The sequence below is a fragment of the Macrotis lagotis genome, chromosome X (genome assembly GCF_037893015.1).
Source record: "Macrotis lagotis isolate mMagLag1 chromosome X, bilby.v1.9.chrom.fasta, whole genome shotgun sequence".
In the NCBI taxonomy this organism is placed as follows: Eukaryota; Metazoa; Chordata; class Mammalia; order Peramelemorphia; family Peramelidae; genus Macrotis; species Macrotis lagotis.
This window is the reverse complement of record NC_133666.1, coordinates 194,837,351-194,855,689: the sequence shown is the minus strand read 5'-3', so window position 1 is coordinate 194,855,689 and position 18,339 is coordinate 194,837,351. Positions and strand designations below refer to the sequence as shown.

Genomic DNA, 18,339 nt, shown 5'->3' with positions numbered 1-18,339 from the left:
CTTCAGGCAGCCAGGAGCTCACCATATTGACACTGGACTTGGGTGAGAACAACACAATGACTTTAGCTTTATTGCAGTTCAAATTTCCTGGTTCATCATTTCCAGCACCAAGGACTACAGAGTATGTACTACCATACTTAGTCCATTTGTGTACTTAAAAGGAAAAACTGCTCACTATTTATATTATTAATTTCCTAAAATCAACTAGCAAGGAAGAAAATTATAAGACAAATTAAGATAAATTCTAATCTCTCCTGAGGACTCCTGCCTTCTACCTTACTATTGATAAGAATTTCTCTTCCTTTCTTTGGGAAGGCTGAATAATTCCCCAATCTGGAATCTGCCAATAATCCTACTCTGAACTCACTCTGCTTTTCACTCTATGTCACATAGAATTCACCTAGAACCTATGATTGTGGATGTGGTGGGTGGGGAAGAAGAAAAAAATAATTAATGGTTGATGTTTAGAAAGAGATAAGTACTAGATAAGAGATAAGGGATCAAGAAATGTAAAGTTAAATTTGTTAATTCTCCTGCTATCCCCTCCTTTACAATAGTGCCATGATTAGATTCCCTACAATCAATTTTCTCTAAGCAATCTTCAAGACAGCTGCCAGATGCATATTCCTAAAGCACTGGTTTTGCCAGCCAGTTAAGAAGCTTCAGTACAACAAAGATGGTAAAGGACAGGCAACAACTTGGCCAAAGTCTCCCAATATTCCATCCAAAAAAACTTTAAAATACCTTAAATCAAAATCTGGAGCAGCAAAGCCAACAAAAGTTCAAGAAGAGTTATTTTTTTTCCCCAGTCTAAGACAACCCAAGAGGTCAGCTGACTGGAACAAGGGTAGAGATTGGCAAGAAGCATGACCAAAGCACCAGCAGTGGACCTCAGAGGTGGCTGCTACAGCAAGAGGAGTAGCAGCAGCTTCAGGAGGTATCACCCAGAGATAGTAAGAATCAGACAAGTGATTGGAAAGAAATACAGGGGCCAACCATTTGCTGGCACTGGATATCCATATGCAGTTCTGGGTCACAATTCCAGAGTGTTTCAATCACAAAGGAAGAGGGATTCTGATCACAGTTCCAAGGCAGGAAAGAGAGTTAGTGCTTGTTGCTGAAAGTAAACAATGGGTCTAGCCATGTGTCCCCAGTCAAAAGGGAACAAGTACAGCTGTAGGTGACCATGGTAAAAGCTATAAGGTAGATCAGGAAAGCAGTGACCAAACCACTCCCCAGGTTATAATCAACACCTGGGAAGTCCAGAAAACTCAGACTCTGAAAATTAGCTTTGAAAACAGTAGGAAGAAAAAAGTTTAACACTTGGGACAGTGCTTCGCTAGCCCCAGGTGGGCAGAGCTCAACTTTAATAAAGTTCAAAATCAAGAAATAGGCTAGAAAAATGAGCAAAACCAAACAAAAAAAGAACCTGACTATAAGAAGCACAAGCTCAGAAAACATGTTTTCCAGGTCTGTTTTTCCGATGTAAGATTACTTGAAAACCATGTTCAGGAAAAAAAAGCCTAGATATCATATTTTAAGAAATTATGAAAGAAAGCTGCTGGTTATCTTAGCTCTAGAGGCTAAAAGAGAAACTGAAGGTCTACTAGTAGCCACCTCAAAGAGAGCCCAAATGAAAAAAAATTCCAGGAATAATTATAGCCAAATAACAGAGTTTTCAAGTCAAGGAGAAAATACTGCAAGGAGTCAAAAAGAAGCATTTCAAATATTGTGGAGTCACAATTAGGATTACATGATTTAGCAGCTTGAAGAAATGAAAGGGCTTGGAATATGATAGTCTGGAAAGTAAAGGAGCTAGAATTACAATTAAGAAAAAGCTACCCCACAGAAATAAGTAAATCCTTCAGGGGGAAAATGAATATTTAATGAAATTGAGCATTTTCTAGCATTTCTGATAAACAGATCAGAGCTGAACTGAAAATCTGACATTCAAACACATGATTCAAGCATAAAAAGGTAAACATGAAAGAGTAATCATAAGGGACTCAATAAAGTTGATGATAGATGTAATTCCTAAAAACTTTATTAGAGCAGCCGAGAGTTGTCTACATGGAGAGAGGGCATGAGTGTGAATTGATTATGTTGGGATAAGAAAAATGAAGGGAGGGAGGCAGCTAGATGGCATAGCGGATAAAGCCCGGCCTTGGAGTCAGGAGTACCTGGGTTCAAATCCAGTCTCAGACACTCAATAATTACCTAGCTGTGTGGCCTTGGGCAAGCCACTTAACCCCATTTGCCTTGCAAAAAAACCTAAAAAAAAATGAAGGGGAAACAAAGGAAGATGAAAAAGTGGGATACAATAAAAGAGGGAAGGGAAAAGTGGAATGGGACAACTTTTCTTATATAAAAGAGACATGGAAAGTAGAACACACACACACACACACACACACACACACACACACACACACAAAAGTTGGGTATAGAAATCATTTTACCCAATAGGGAAATAGGAGGGAAAAGAGATAAAAGAAATGAGAGGAGAGATGAGAGAAGGGGAGGGTGACTTAAGGGAGGCAGTGATCAGAAGCAAAACAGAGTCATTCCCCAATTGATAGTCAAAAGCTATGAACAGGCAGTTTTTAGAAAAGGAAATCAAGGCTATCTATAGTTATATAAAATGCTCTATTCAAATGATTTGAGAAAGGCAAATTAAAATAATGATGAAGTACCACCTCAAACCTATTAGAAATGACAGATACTGGAAGGGATGAGGGAAAATATGACCTGGTGAAGAATTTGTGAACTTGTCCAACCATTCTGGAAAACAATTTGGAACTTCCTGGAAAGGGGATAAAACTGTAGGTCTATACCCCCAACAAGATTAAAGAAAAAGGAAAAGGATCTATATGTAAAAATTTATTAAAACATCTCTTTTTGTGGTGGCAAAGAACTGGAAATTGAGGGAATGCTTCTCAGTTGGGAGAAAACTGAATAAATTGTGGCACGTGATTGTGATGGATAGTATTCGGAAGAAATGACAAGTGTGGTGGTTTCAGAAAAAACATGGCAGGACTTATATGAGCTGATGCAAAGTAAAATGAGAAGAACTAGGAAGTCATTGGGCAATGTTGTAATGATGATAACTGTGAAAGACTTGACTACTTTCATCAAAACAATGATCTAAGATAATTCCAAAGTATCCTTGATGAAAAAAATGATATCCATTTCCAGAGAGAGAAGTGATGAATTGAGTACAAATTTAAGTATAATTTTTTCACTTAATTTCCTTTTTTTTTTGTTTTTCTTTGTGATATGGCTAATATGGAAATGTTTTACATGATTAAGCAATATATTTCTTGCTTTCTCAGTGGGTGGAGGACGGTTGGGAAGAAATCTTCTGCCCAAATCTTCAATGTCATCTTCTCATTACACAATTTCCTACCTTCTTTTCATGTTTTTATTCCACATTCAGGTAAAGCTGGACTATTGGCTCTTTCCTAAAAATTAACAACCAACTTTCCAGTCTTTGTGAATTGGTTTAAGTTGTCCCTCAATGGCAGGCATAAAGGCACTAGGCCCTCTTCATCCTTGCCTTTTGAATATACTAACCTCTTCCATGAGTATTCATTCCTCTAATACTCATAGATAAAAACATTCTCTCCTACCACACATTTTCCTGGAGCACTTTGTATTGAATTTATCTGGGCACCATGCCATATATATATACATATATATATACGTATACATATATATATATATGATCTCATATGAGCTCCTTGAGGAAGGAGAAAAAAAAATCCCTATCTTTAACTCCTAGCAGTGCCTTCTACATAAGCGACCCTAAAAATGCTAAATTTAATACAAACTCTTAATATCTGAGGCTTTCCTATATAATTTGATGTGAGAATGAGCAAAATCATTATTCCAAGATTCTGGTTTTATAGTTTGTGCATTAAAAAAGTTCCTTAAATTTAAACAAACAAAAGGCCTGGGCTACAGTCTAAATTCCTTTGTGGATACTTCACTTCAGGAATTTTAAGTTTGTTCTCTTAATTTTTTTTTTTATTTAAGGTAATGGGGTTAAGTGGCTTGCCCAAGGTCACACAGCTAGGCCATTATTAAGTGTCTGGGGCCGCCTTTGAACTCAGGGTCTCCTGACTCCAGAGCAGGTGAAGTTTTGTTGTTTGAAGGGCGCTGCTGTATTAAGCAGTCGCTATACAACAAACATAACATAGGTACTTAATACATGCTGGAGGAGTTGGAGTTTTTTGGAAACCAAAGTGAGAGCTCAAAGTTTTATCTTGTTGCTTCATTCACACTTATTCCTTGATGAAACGCGTCACTTTTTGCTTTTTCCCCCTCATCTGCGTTGTCCCCTCCACACTACACTCTATCTTTCCTTGGAAGAGGCATCTTTTCTTCGGCTTCAAAGATTTTCCCCTCTTGTTCACGGGGGTCAGAACCAAAAATGAAGCAAAGCTCCCTCCCCAGGGTGGCACCCCCCCCCCGAGGGGACGCGCTTTTCATTCATTCGTTTTGCTTAGGGGGTTTGGAGGCGCCCCTGGGCGGAAATCAGAGCCAAGAGCTTCCTATCTGAGAGCTCAAGGCTAAGACGCCGCAATCCGTTTGACAGCAAGGCGGCCATTACCTCCGGGTCATCACCCGTGTCTACATCTATCTCTAGATATGTGTATGTATATATAGATAGACAGATATATGGATATGTATATTTGTATACGCCCGCCCGCCTGTCTCTGCCCGCTCCTGCGGACCCTTTCCCGCCGCAAGGCCCCAAGCTGGGGGAAGGCGCGGGCTGGGGGGAGAGGGCGTCGCCCTCCTCGGCCCCGGGGATACTACCGGCTCGGGAGCCAGGGAGGCCGAGAAAGAGAGGGAGGAGCGGCGCGGCCTCACCTGCCCGAGCGGCTGCAGTCCTCCGGGCCGGGCCCATCCGGGAGGCCCGCCCCGTCCCCGCGGCGCGTCTCCCGGCTGCCGCCTGTCCGCGGCCTCTGGCAGCCCTCGCGGTCCCCGACAGCCGCGGCTGCCGCCCGCTTCCCTTTCACGGATCCCGCTCTTCCCCGCCCCCCCACCCCCCGCGCCGCTAGTCTTACAAAGAAAAGGCGCCGGGCGGGACTACTTCCGGCAGAAGACCATTCCCCGCCTCCTCCGGGAGGCGCACCCAACCGCCGCTCCTCCTCGTCCTGCAAAGCGCTCCGCCCTCTTAAACGCTCCGCGAGGCTTCACTTCCGGCGGCGCCAGATAAGTGCCGGGCTCCGCCGGCCCAGTCCGCCGCGATTTTTTTTTTATCGTTTTATTTTGTTTTGTTTTTGTTCTGATTGAAGCGCCCCCCCTCCGGCAAGTAATCGTTCCCTCTCTTCGGGGTCCAGCGGGTTTAAGATCGCAGCTCCCTGCGGATTGGGTTCCCGGGCGGGCGGGTTTGCGGCGAGGAGCGTGCATTCTGCTCTCCAGGCTCGCGGGAAGCGGCCTCAGAAGCCGGAGAGCCACGGGGGGGGGGGGGGGGGCGAGGTGGCGAGCCAGGATTTACAGAGGGATTGGGTTTAAAAACCTTGTTCTCGAAATTCCTCCCGCCCGGAGGAGCTCGTTCTGGTTGGCGACCTGCATTAGCGTTAAGTAACTATTTGTTCACCCGCCGTGGGAGGCAAGGAAGGGGAGAGAAGTTGTGGAGGAGCGGAGGAAGCAAGGATGGAGCAGAGGGGCATTCTGGGTAATGTAGTCTTCTCTGAGCGGCCTTTCCACAAAGGGACTGGAGTAAAGATCCTTTGCTGTTGTGGCTCTTGAGCCTTGATAACCTTGATCAGGATATTTGAAGTCTGGTACCCTTTCCTTAATTCCCCCTAAGTGGTGTCATCTAAGATCCAAAGATGTTCAGATTTGGAGAAGAGAGGGAAAAGCGATGTTAAGCGTTTTGCATTTTTTTTGATAAAAATAAATTATAGTTAATTTTATTAAATGAAATAGATTGGTTTTTTTTTAGATTGTTTTCTTTTTAAGGGGAGGTTTCTGGATCAAAAGAGCAAGATAACTTTCAGAATAGAAATCGGTATTTTATCAATAATAGCTTAGGCAAGTTTTGATGATGCGAAATCCCCATCGCAAAGGATATTACACACATACTGATTAAAGATTCAAAGAGCTCCTCCCTGCTGACCTTGTACTATGGAGCTGCAAAGACCAAACCCCGAAACCCTCACGCTGCTACTCACCCTCCAAGGTTTATAGTCCTGTACAAAGGTAGATAAGGACTAGGTTAATATTAAGGAGAGAGTGTTAACTGGAGGGATCTGGGAAAGCTTCCTGGAGAAAAGTATTTTAGACTATGTACATGCAAATATACATATCCATATATCTGTCTACCTATATATACATACACATATCTAGAGATAGATGTAGACACTGGGGGAGAGGGAATATAGGAAAGAATGATTATTTACATCTAGTAGGGCAGTAACCATTCTTTCAGTGTATTGATAATGGAGAAAATGAACCAGAACAAGCTTCACAAAAGGTGTTACTTGCATTCTGCAAAAAAAAAAAAAAAAATTACCCCATCTTATAGCCTCACAATATATTGTATGAATTGTTCTTGCTCTTAAATTAAACTTGAGGTGATTTTAAGTACTGTCTTTTGTCATGAAGGTCAGGATGTGACTAGGGAAAAAACGTTTTGCAAAATTATGCATTTTAGAGCTAGGACAAATGAAAGCTTGTTAGGGTGAATTTGAGGCAAAGCTAATAACCTATGAAATTTTTAAAAATGATGTCTTTTAACCCTGGCATAGAATAGGACTATTTCAATTGATATCTAATATTCAAAGATTCTTGGTGTTCCCATTAACTTCAAAGTCATATTTAGCAGTAGAATTAAGCAATAGGTACTCAAATATTTGTTGATATAAGTACTATTCCAGATGTATATACTACCTTTCTTTTTGTCTACTTTTTTCCGAAGATGAAAGTGATAGTTTTTAAATAAAGATTACATACAGATGGCTGTGACTTATTGAATAGAATGGGAACCTTAGAATCTTGAAGATGTGAATTCAAATGTAGTACTGCTTATTTATTGTCTGTCACTTAGCTTCTAAATGCCCCCAGTTAGTTAACGCCTTAAGATTTTACTAATTCTTGTATGATTTTCTCTCTGTATTCCAAACTGTTGGAAGGAGTGCAAATGAAATCACTGATGCTTAGTATTTTTGCATAATATTCTGGAAGAATATTAAAATAGTTCTGGTAACTCAGAAACAATATTGCCATCTGTGTTAATCTACAGTATGTGTATCTGCATTTCTGTTAATAACTGGACTTGTTTATTTAGTGAGCAAGAGAAGAATAAGTAATTTCTGGCAAATATGGTAGTTACTATCTAAATGCTTATTTTCCTTCCCTTCCCTCGTGCTTCCTACTTGTTTTGAATTGTTTCCTTATAGTTATTAATGGAAATCAATAAATTTTGGCATTAGGAGTCCCTTATTAATTTAGCTGACCCTCCATTGTGATTTTCACAGTAAATATCTGAGACCCTCCTCTCCTTCCTCACATTCCACAGGCTGCTTTCTATGCAGTTATGATAGAGTGACACTAACAGTCTGAGCCATTAGTTCCTTGAGGCAGCCAAGTCATAAGAAATGTCTCAATGACATTTTTTTAATATAAATTAATTTTCCAACTACATGCAAAGATAGTTTTCAACTTTCATTTTCTTATAAGCTCTTGAGTTCCACATTTTTCTTCCTCCTGTCCTTTCTGCCCCCTCCCGACAATGAATAATTTGATATAGATTATACATTTATAACTTATTAATCAAGTTAGCTAGGAAGTGTAATGAATAGAGCACTGACTTTGGAGTCAGGAGGAAGGAAGTTTGAATCTAGCCTCAAACACCCTTATTGCCCCACATCCAGGACCTTCTCCAGTTGTCCTGATTCATATCTGGCCATTGGGCCCAGATGACTCTGGAGGAGAAAGTGAGACTGGGAACTTAGCACAGCATCCCTTCACTGAAATCCAATTCACGTGTTTGTCGTGGCATCACCTGATGTCCTGGTCTTCTTTGAACATGAAGGACATTATTGATATATTAGTCATGTTGTCAAGGAAGAATCAGAACAAAAGGGAAAAACAGGGGCAGCTAGGTGGTGCAGTGGAGATAGAGCACCGGCCCTGGAGTCAGGAGTACCTGAGTTCAAATCAGGCCTCAGACACTTAATAATTACCTAGCTGTGTGGCCTTGGGCAAGCCACTTAACCCCACTGCCTTGCAAAAAAAAAAAAAAGGGAAAAACACGAGAGGGAAAAACATAAAACAAATTTTAAAAATGGAAAATGACATGCTTTAGTTTGTATTCAAACTCCACAGTTTTTCTCTGGATGTGGATGGTATTTTCCATCACAAATTCTTTAGAATTTGTCTTTGATCATTGCATGGCTGAGAAGATTTAAGTCTCTCATAGTTTATTATCACACAATGTTGCTGTCAGTGTGTATAATGTTCTGCTCACTTCACTCAGCATCAGTTCAGGTCTTTCCAGGCTTTTCTGAAGTCCTGTGGATGATTTCTTATAAAACATAGCACTTTATCACATTCATATACCACAATTTGTTCAGCCTTTCCCGAATTGATGAGTATCCCCAATATTTCCAATTCTTTGCCACTACAAAAGAACTACTATAAATATTTTTGTACACGTGGATCTTTTCTCTTTTTTTGTGATCTCTTTGGGATGGAGACCTAGTAGTGGTAATGCTGAATCAAGGGGTATGCACAGTTTTATTGCCCCTTAGGTCATAGTTCCAAATTACTCTCTAGAATGGTTGAATCAGTTCACAACTCCATCAACTGCTTTAGTATCCCAGTTTTCCCAACTACAACATTGATCATTTTTCTTTTTTGTTAGATTGGTCAATCTGATGGATGTGAGGTGATATCTCAGAGTTGCTTTAATTCCCAATAGCTTTTAAGAAAAAAAAAAATCGAGGTTTGGGGTAAGAGAGTGAGAGTCAGGGTTAAGATATTGTCCCTATCCCACAACCCTTAAGGAGCTTGCATTTTATTTTGTCTGACTCTTTGTGACACTGTATGCCAATACTGTTCTTGGGGTTTTCTTGGCAAAAATAATTGTAGTACTTTTTGCCACTGTCTTCTCTATGGATTAAGACAAATAGAAATTAAGTGGTTTGTCCAGGGTCAAAGAGCTATTGAGTGTCTGAGGTTGGATTTCTACTCAGTTGTTAATGATTCCAAACCCAGTGTTATATCCACTGAACCACCTTTGTATTTGGCTAGTGGGAAGGATTGAATAGAGCTCTAAGTACACTGTGTTGTCATCCCCATCTCAGTAGCAAAGCTCACATTGCTGTGATTCCTTCTCCCAAACCAAGAGATTGAAAACTGTAGGATGAAGGATATATATATATATATATATATATATTAAGTAGTTGACTCCATTCCTAGATAAATCTGATTTCATGGTGAATGGTACTGTGAAATGAACAGGACAGTTAGGGATAATGGGTTATATGTGTTTGCATTTATACTCACTAATCAAGATTACCAACAGCTAGATAACCAGACCTGAAAACAGCTCTTGTGTGATCCTGGACACTGTCATTTAACTCAATTTTCTATCTATAAAATGAACTTGTAAAGGAAATAGTAAATCTTTCTGGTATCTTTGCCAAGAAAACCTCAATTTGGGGTTAGCTAGATAGCATGGTGAATCAAGCACCCTGGGTTCAAATTTGGCCTCAGACACTTGACATCTAGGCAAAAAAAAAAAAAAGAAAGAAAGAAAACCTCAAATTGGGTTATGAAGAGTCAGATACAACTGAAAAAAATGACTGAACAAAATAGCTTAACCCTAGGATGAAATTTTAAAACTGAGTAGAATAATTTGGTTGTAGGAATAGGTGGATTAAGGAGGGGAGAGTAGATGGTTTATGGAGATTTGATCTGAAGAGTCACCTTTCCAGATGGGGGGAAGGAAGGGACTGTGTCAAAACAGATGACAACCTGCCTAGGTAATCTTTGATTTCCGGGAAGGTTGATGTTGGGAGTGTATAACTTGGTCTGGGAATATCTAGATATAGGTATTGAGATCACAAGATCTGTTTGAGTTCCAACTCTGTTACTTAAATTCAATGCATTGTATGTAGTTGGAAAACAAAATATTTATGTAATTTAAAAAAAATTCAATTCAGTATGCCAGGAACTATTCTAAGTGCTAGGAATAAAAAAGTAAAGAAAAGACCTAGTTCCTGCCCTTAGGGAACTCAGTCTAACTTCTTACTTATGTAACTGGGAGTTTCTTCAACTTTCTGACTTCAATTTATTGATCTGAAGAAAACAGGGTGTTGAAAGGAAGGATGAGATTTGGATGAGATGATTTCTGATCATCTTTCTAGCTTTCCAGGTTCTGGATATTTTTTTAAAGGCAGTAGGAAATACTTGGCAGCACATATGTTAAAACTGAAGCCTTGTGCAAAAAATTAGCCTGGCTCCTACATAAGGGTAGCACAAGATCATGAAACATTCCATATTTTTAGAACAAGTTCAGAAAGACAGACAAACAAGACAGTTTGGCAACTACAAAGTTTTATATACTTTTAAAAACAAACAATATGTAGTATAGATTCATTGTTTACTAAATTCTGTTTTTATGTCCTTTGAATTTAGAAATGATTATTTGGATGTTTGTCAGGTTCATAACAATTTAAAAAAAAACTTTAAAAAATTAAAAATAGTAAGACTTGTGGGAATATGACCATGTGTTAGGATCCAGAAGGGCACGGATCCTTCACCAACAACTCAGTAAGATCCTCAAAATGTACCAGATGAAGAAAAGCAAAAAGAATTTCCTATAATCTTCTCCACCACAAACGACATTTAGAATCCTATGGAAGTCCTGATTGGAAGAAGATATATAGCAAGAAACAACACAGTCTAACAGGCAGGAACCCCACTGAGAGTTGAAATACCAAGGAGCCACCATTAAGATTTTTTTTTATTAAAAATTTTATTTATTTTGAGTTTTACAATTTTTCCCCTAATCTTACTTCCCTCCCCCCAGCCCCCACAGAAGGCAATTTGTCAGTCTTTATATTGCTTCCATGTTGTACATTGATACAAACTGAGTGTGAAGAGAGAGAAATCATATCCTTCAGGAAGAAACATAAAGTATAACAGATAACAAAATCAGACAATAAGATATCAGGTTTTTTCCCCAAATTAAAGGAAATAGTCCTTGGACTTTGTTCAAACCTCACAGTTCTTTCTCTGGATACAGATGGTATTCTCCATTGCAGACAGCCCAAAATTGTCCCTGATTGTTTGCACTGATGGAATGAGCAAGTCCATCAAGGTTGATCATGGCCCCCATGTAGCTGTTAGGGTGTACAGTGTTCTTCTGGTTCTGCTCATCTCACTCAGCATCAGTTCATGCAAATCCCTACAGCCTTCCCTGAATTCCCATCCCTCCTGGTTTCTAATAGAACAATAGTGTTCCATGACATACATATACCACAGTTTGCTAATCCATTCCCCAATTGAAGGACATTTACTAAATTTCCAATTCGTTGCCACCACAAACAGGGCTGCTATGAATATTTTTGTACAAGTGATGTTTTTACCCTTTTTTGTCATCTCTTCAGGGTATAGACCCAGTAGTGGTATTGCTGGATCAAAGAGTATGCACATTTTTTGTTGCCCTTTGGGCATAGTTCCAAATTTCTCTCCAGAAAAGTTGGATGAGTTCACAACTCCACCAACAATGTAATAGTGTGCCAGATTTCCCACAACCCTTCCAGCAATTATCATTATCTTTCTGGGGATATTGGCCAGTCTCAGAGGTGTGAGGTGGTACCTCAGATGCTTTAATTTTCATTTCTCTCATAAGTAATGATTTAGAGCAATTTTTCATATGATTATGGATTGCTTTGATCTCCTCATCTATAAATTGCCTTTGCATATCCTTTGACCATTCATCAATTGGGGAATGACTTTTTTTTTTAACTATGACTCAGTTCTCTGTATATTTTAGAAATGCGTCCTTTGTCAGAAACATTAGTTGTAAAGATTGTTTCTCACTTTACTACATTTCTTTTGATCTTGTTTACAGTGGTTTTGTCTGTGCAAAAGCTTTTTAATTTAATGTAATTGAAATCATCTAGTTGTTTTTTAGTGATGTTCTTCATCTCTTCCTTAGTCATAAACTGCTACCCTTTCCATAGATCTGACAGGTAAACTAGTCCTTGATCTTCTAATTTGCTTATAGTATTGCTTTTTATGTCTAAATCCTGTATCCATGTGTATCTTATCTTGGAAAAGGATGTGAGGTGTTAGTCTAATCTAAGTTTCTTCCATACTTACTTCCAATTTTCCCAGTAGTTTTTATGGGAGAGTTTTTATCCCAATAGCTGGACTCTTTGGGTTTATCAAACAGTAGATTACTATAATCATCTCCTGCTTCTTCACCTAGTCTATTCCACTGGTCCACCACTCTTATTTCTTAGCCAGTACCAGACAGTTTTGATAACTGATGCTTTATAATATAATTTTAGATCTGGTAGGGCTAAGCCCCCTTATTTTTTTTCATTTTTCATTATTCTTGACTTTTTATTTCTCCATATGAATTTACTAACAATTTTTTCTAACTCATTAAAGTAATTTTTTGGAATTTTGATTGGTAGGGCACTAAAAGGTAGCTTAGTTTTGGTAGAATTGTCGTTTTTATTATATTAGTTCTACCTATCCATGAGCAGTTGATGTTTGCCCAGTTATTTAAATCTGATTTAATTTGTGTGAGAAGTGTTTTATAATTGTTTTCAAAAAGTTTCTGAGTCTGCCTTGGCAAATAGACTCCCAGGTATTTTATATTGTCTGAGGTTTCTTTGTTGTTTTTTTTTTTTGGCAAGGCAATGGAGTTAAGTGACTTGCCCAAGGCCACACAGCTAGGTAATTATTAAGTATCTGAAGCCAGATTTGAACTCAGATACTCCTGACTCCAGGGCCTGTGCTCTATCCATTGCGCCACCTAGCTGCCCCCACTGCGCCACCTAGCTGCCCTTGCCACCTAGTTGCCCACTGAGGTTGCTTTGAATGGGATTTCTCTTTCTAGCTCATCCTGCTGTATTTTGCTAGTCATATATAGAAAAGTTGAGGATTTATGAGGGTTTATTTTGTATACAGCAACTTTGCTAAAATTGCTAATTGTTTCCAGTAGTCTTTTGGATGATTTCTTGGGATTCTCTAGGTAGACCATCATGTCATCTGCAAAGAGTGAGAGTTTTGTTTCTTCTTTCCCAGTTCTAATTCCTTCTATTTCTTTTTCTTCTGTAATTGCTGAAGCTAGCATTTCTAATACGATATTGAATAGTAGTGATGATAATGGGCATCCTTGTTTCACCCCAATCTTATTGGGAATGCTGCTAGCCTCTCCCCATTGAATATAATGCTTGTTGATGTTTTCAAATAGATATTGCTAATTGTTCTAAGGAACAGTCCATTTATTTGTACACTCTCTAGTGTTTTTATTAGGATATAGGTGCTGTATTTTGTCAAAAGCTTTTTCAGCATCTATTGATATGATCATATAATTTCTGATAGGTTTGTTGTTGATATAATTGATTATACTAACATTTTCCTAATGTTGAACCAAACCTGCATTCCTGGGATGAATCCTAATTGGTCAAAATATATTATCCCAGTGATAACTTGTAATTGTTTTGCTAAGATTTTTAAGATTTTTGCATCTATATTCATCAGGGACATAGGTGTATAATTTTCTTTCCCTGTTTTAACTCTTTCTAGTTTAGGTATCAGCACCATATTGTTGTCATAGAAAGAGTTAGGCAGAGTTCCATCTTCCCCTATTTTTCCAAAGAGTTTGTATAGAATTGGAACCAATTATTCCTTAAATGTTTGGTAGAATTAACTTGTGAATCCATCAGGCCCTGGAGATTTTTTCTTAGGGAGTTCAAGGATTGTATGTTGAATTTCTTTTTCAGAGATAGGGTTCTTTTTTTTTAATTAATTTTTATTAAAGATATTATTTGAGTTTTACAATTTCCCCCCCATCTTGCTTCCCTCCCACACACACAGAAAGCACTCTGTCAGTCTTTACTTTGTTTCCATGTTGTACCTTGATCCAAATTGGGTGTGATGAGAGAGAAATCATATCCTTAAAGAACAGAAGTCTAAGAGGTGACAAAATCAGACAATAAGATATGTTTTTTTTCTAAATTAAAGGCAATAATCCTTGAACTTTGTTCAAACTCCACAGCTCCTTATCTGGATACAGATGTCACTCTCCTTTGCAGACAGCCCCAAATTGTTCCTGATTGTTGCACTGATCGAATGAGCAAGTCCTTCAAGGTTGATCATAACTCCCCATGTTGCTGTTAGGGTATACAGTGTTTTTCTGGTTCTGCTCATCTCACTCAGCATCAGTTCATGCAAATCCCTCCAGGCTTCCCTGAATTCCCATCCCTCCTGGTTTCTAATAGACATGACATACATATACCACGGTTTGCTAAGCCATTTCTCAATTGAAGGGCATTTACTTGATTTCCAGTTCTTTGTCACCACAAACAGGGCTGCTATAAATATTTTTGTACATGTAATGTTTTTACCCTTTTTCATCATGAGATAGGGTTCTTTAGGTATTTAATCTCCTTTTCATTTAGCCTGGGCAACTTATATTTTTGTAAATATCCATCCATTTTACTTGATTGTCAAATTTATTGACATAGAGTTGGGCAAAATAATTCTCAGTTATTTCTTTAATTTCCTCCGCATTAGTGGTGAGTTCATCTTTTTTCGTTTATGATACTAGCAATTTGGTTTTCTTTTTTTTTTAACCAAATTGACCAGAGGTTTATCAATTTTTTTTTCTCACAAAACCAACTTTTGGTTTTATTTATTAATTCAATAGTTTTTTTGCTTTCAATTTTATTAATTTCTCCTTTAATTTTTAGAATTTCTAATTTAGTATTTAAGTGAGGGTTTTTAATTTGTTCTTTCTCTAATTTTTTAAGTTTCATATTTAGTTCATTGATTTCCTCTTTCTTTAATTTATTCATGTGAGCATTTAAAGACATAATGTATCCCCTGAGAGCCACTTTGAGTTAATCCCATAGGTTTTGGTATGTTGTTTCATTATTGTCATTATCTTGGATAAAATTATTAATTTTTTCTATAATTTGTTTTTGATCCACTCATTCTTTAAAATGAGGTTTTTAGTTTCCAGTTGGTTCTGGGTCTATATCTCCCTGGCCCAATATTGCATATGACTTTTATTGCATTGTGACCTGAGAAAGATATATTCACTATTTCTGCCTTTCTGCAGTTGCGCATTAGGTTTTTATGTCCCAGCACATGGTCAATTTTTGTATAAGTTCCATGTACTGCAGAGAAAAAGATATATTCCTTTCTATCCCCATTCAATTTCCTCCATAAGTCTACCATATCTAATTTTTCTAACAATCTATTTTCCTCCCTAACTTCTTTCTTATTTATTTTATGATTCGATTTATCTAGATCTGAGAGTGGGAGGTTGAGGTCTCCCACTAGTAGAATTTTGCTATCTATGTCTTCCTTTAGTTCTTTCAGCTTCTCCTCTAAGAATTTGGATGCTATCCCATTGGGTGAGTGTGTTTGTGTGTATTCAGTATTGAAATTGCTTCATTGTCTATGGTACCTTTTAGGAGGATATAGTTTCCTTATTTCTTTTTTTTGCAATTGCTTTGTCTGAGATAAGGATTGCTACCCCTGCCTTTTTTACTTAAGCTGAAGGAAAATATATTTTGTTCCAACCTTTTACTTTTACCCTATATCTATCTCTCGGCTTCAAATGTGTTTCTTGTAAGCAGCATATTGTTGGAGTCTGGTTTTTAATCCACACTGCTATTCACTTACGTTTTAAGGGAGAGTTCATCCCATTCACATTAAAAGTTATAATTATTAACTCTTTTTTGCCCTTCATGGTATCTTCCCTCTGTTTTTATTTTTCCCCTTCCCCATCCGTATTCCCCAGTATTTTGTTTCTGAATACCACCCCCCTTCAGTGTTTGTCCTCCTATATCCACCCCTTCCCCTTTCTTTCCTCTTTCCCTTTTCCCTTCCTTGTGTTAGTTTCCCTTTTTTCCTCCCCCTCCCTTTCTCCTGTTCCCCCCCCCCTTTTCCCCTTTTAGTACTTGAAAGGATAGTTGTTGTTTTTTTAAGTTAACTGAGTATGTGTGTAAGTTGACTTTAAGCCAAATCTGATGAGAAGAAGATTCAGGTGCTTCTCATCTCCTTCCTTCTTTCCCTCTATTACCATTGGTATTTTGTACCTCTTAATGTAAGGAGATTTACTCCATTCAATCCCCTTCCTCCTCCCATCTTCTTCCTGTCCCCCTTTTTAAGGAGGAGGTTTTTTAAATCATTCTGAGTCATAGAAAATTCTGAGTATCCATCACTTCTAGCTAAGTACAGTCTATCTAATAGAGTTAAAATTCTTGAGAGTTATTAGAGTCTTTCTCCCAAGTTGGGTTATAGCCAGTTTCATCCCATTGAATAGCAGTCTCATGGATAGATCTTGAGTATCCATCACTTCTGGCTAAGTATATTCTCTCTGTTAGAGTTATAATTCTCAAGAGTTATGAGAATCTTTTTTCCCCGTGCTGGGACATAGCCAGTTGGCCTATTCCCCCTCTCCTTTTTCTTTCTCCCATTACATTTCCCTTTTTTCTTTTGACCCCATTTTTACACCATATTTTATCTTCAAATTCAGCTTTCTCCTGTGCTTCAACTATAAAAGCTCCCTCTACCTGCTCTAACTGAGAGGGTTCATATGACTATTATCAGTATCATTTTTCTATGCAGGAATACATGCATTTCATTATCAAGTCCCTGATGTTTTCCCCCTCTCCTCCAATCTCCATGCTTCACCTGAGTTCTGTATCTGTAGATCAAACCTTCTGTTAAGCTTTGGCCATTCCAACAGGAACATTTGAAATTCCCCTGGTTCATTGAAAGTCCATCTTTTTCCCTGGAAGAGGACCTTCAGCCTTGCTGGGTAGTTGATTTTTGGCTGCATTCTAAGCTCTTTTGCCTTCCAATATATTATATTCCAAGCCCTATGAGCTTCCAATGTAGTTGCTGCTAAGTCCTGTGTGATCCTGACTGCAGCTCCACAAAATTTGAACTGTGTCCTTCTGGCTGCTTGTAATATTTTCTCTTTGACTTTGGAGTTCTGGAATTTGGCTATAATAGTCCTAGGGGCTGGTTTTTTTTTGGGATCTCTTTCTTGGGGGCATTGGTGGGTTCTCTCCATTTCTGTTTTGCCCTCTGCTTCTAGAATATCAGGGCAATTTTCCTGTAGTAATTCTTTGAAAATGATGTCAAGACTCTTTTCCTGATCATGACTTTCAGGTATTCCAATAATTTTTAAATTATCTTTCCTAAGTCTGTTTTCCATATCAGTTGTTTTTTCAATGAGATGTTTCACATTTTCTTCTAATTTTTCATTTTTTTCATTTTGAAGTATTGAGTCCTGGTTTCTCGTAATTCATCAATCTCCCTGAGTTCTATTCTTTGTCTGAAGGATTTGTTCTCAGAGAGTTTTCTTATCTCTTTTTCCATCTGGCCAGTTTTGCTTTTTAAAGCATTTTCTCCTCAATAACTTTTTGAACTGTTTTATCCATTTGACCTAAGCTGGTTTTTAGCATGCTATTTTCTTCAGCATTTTTTTGGATTTCCTTGACTAGGCTGCTGACTTCATTTTCATGTTTTTCCTGCAACTCTCTCATTTCTTTTCCCAGTTTTTCTTCTAACTCCCCTCATTTGATTTTCAAAGTCTTTTTTGAGCTCTGTCATAGCCTGAGCCCAATTTCTGTTTTTTCTTGGAGTCTTTAGTTACAGGAGTTTGTGCTTCCTCATCTTCAGACTGAGTATTTTGATCCTTCTTGGGCTCATATGCAAAATATTTCTCAATAGTGTTCCTCTTATTTCTCTGATTGCTCATTTTCCCAGCCTGACCCTGGGGGTGCTTCCTGAGCTTTTGGGACACTCCCACAAGGGTTTCAGTGTGTGAGACTCTGTACTCCCTCCTGGTCTGTGAATGACCATAAGTGCCCCCCTCTGCCACGGGGCTGAAGTGGGGGGGCCCTGCTGTTGTATGGGGGGCCTAGACTGGGATCAGGATCTGAATGTGGTCAGAGCTCCAGAGTCCTGTTCCAGGGGCAGAGGACAGAGCTCTGCAGTCTATCTTTTCACTCCCCTCCTTCAGTTCAATGGGCTCATGCCCTGGGGGCTTCTGCTTACCAGCTCCACCTGCTTCTGTTTCCTGGATCTGGAATGCAGTGTCCACTGCTAGCTGTGTGA

At 38.6% G+C, this 18,339-nt stretch overlaps 2 protein-coding genes across 4 annotated transcripts in view; one reads left to right on the top strand and one right to left on the bottom strand.

Annotated features, from left to right (window-relative positions):
* PPIP5K2 (diphosphoinositol pentakisphosphate kinase 2) overlaps window positions 1–5,024 on the bottom strand; it is a 119,249-nt gene extending 114,225 nt beyond the window's left edge. The window contains exon 1 of the mRNA XM_074201414.1: window positions 4,873–5,024. The gene's annotated coding sequence lies outside the window, so the exon portion shown is untranslated. The remainder of the gene's footprint in view (window positions 1–4,872) is intronic.
* A 478-nt stretch (window positions 5,025–5,502) lies between these two features.
* The window catches only part of GIN1 (gypsy retrotransposon integrase 1), a 45,427-nt gene continuing 32,590 nt past the window's right edge, over window positions 5,503–18,339 (top strand). For 2 of the 3 annotated variants that reach the window (XR_012471612.1, XM_074201412.1), the window contains exon 1: window positions 5,503–5,683. The gene's annotated coding sequence lies outside the window, so the exon portion shown is untranslated. The remainder of the gene's footprint in view (window positions 5,684–18,339) is intronic. The other variant, XM_074201413.1, reaches the window with a different exon arrangement.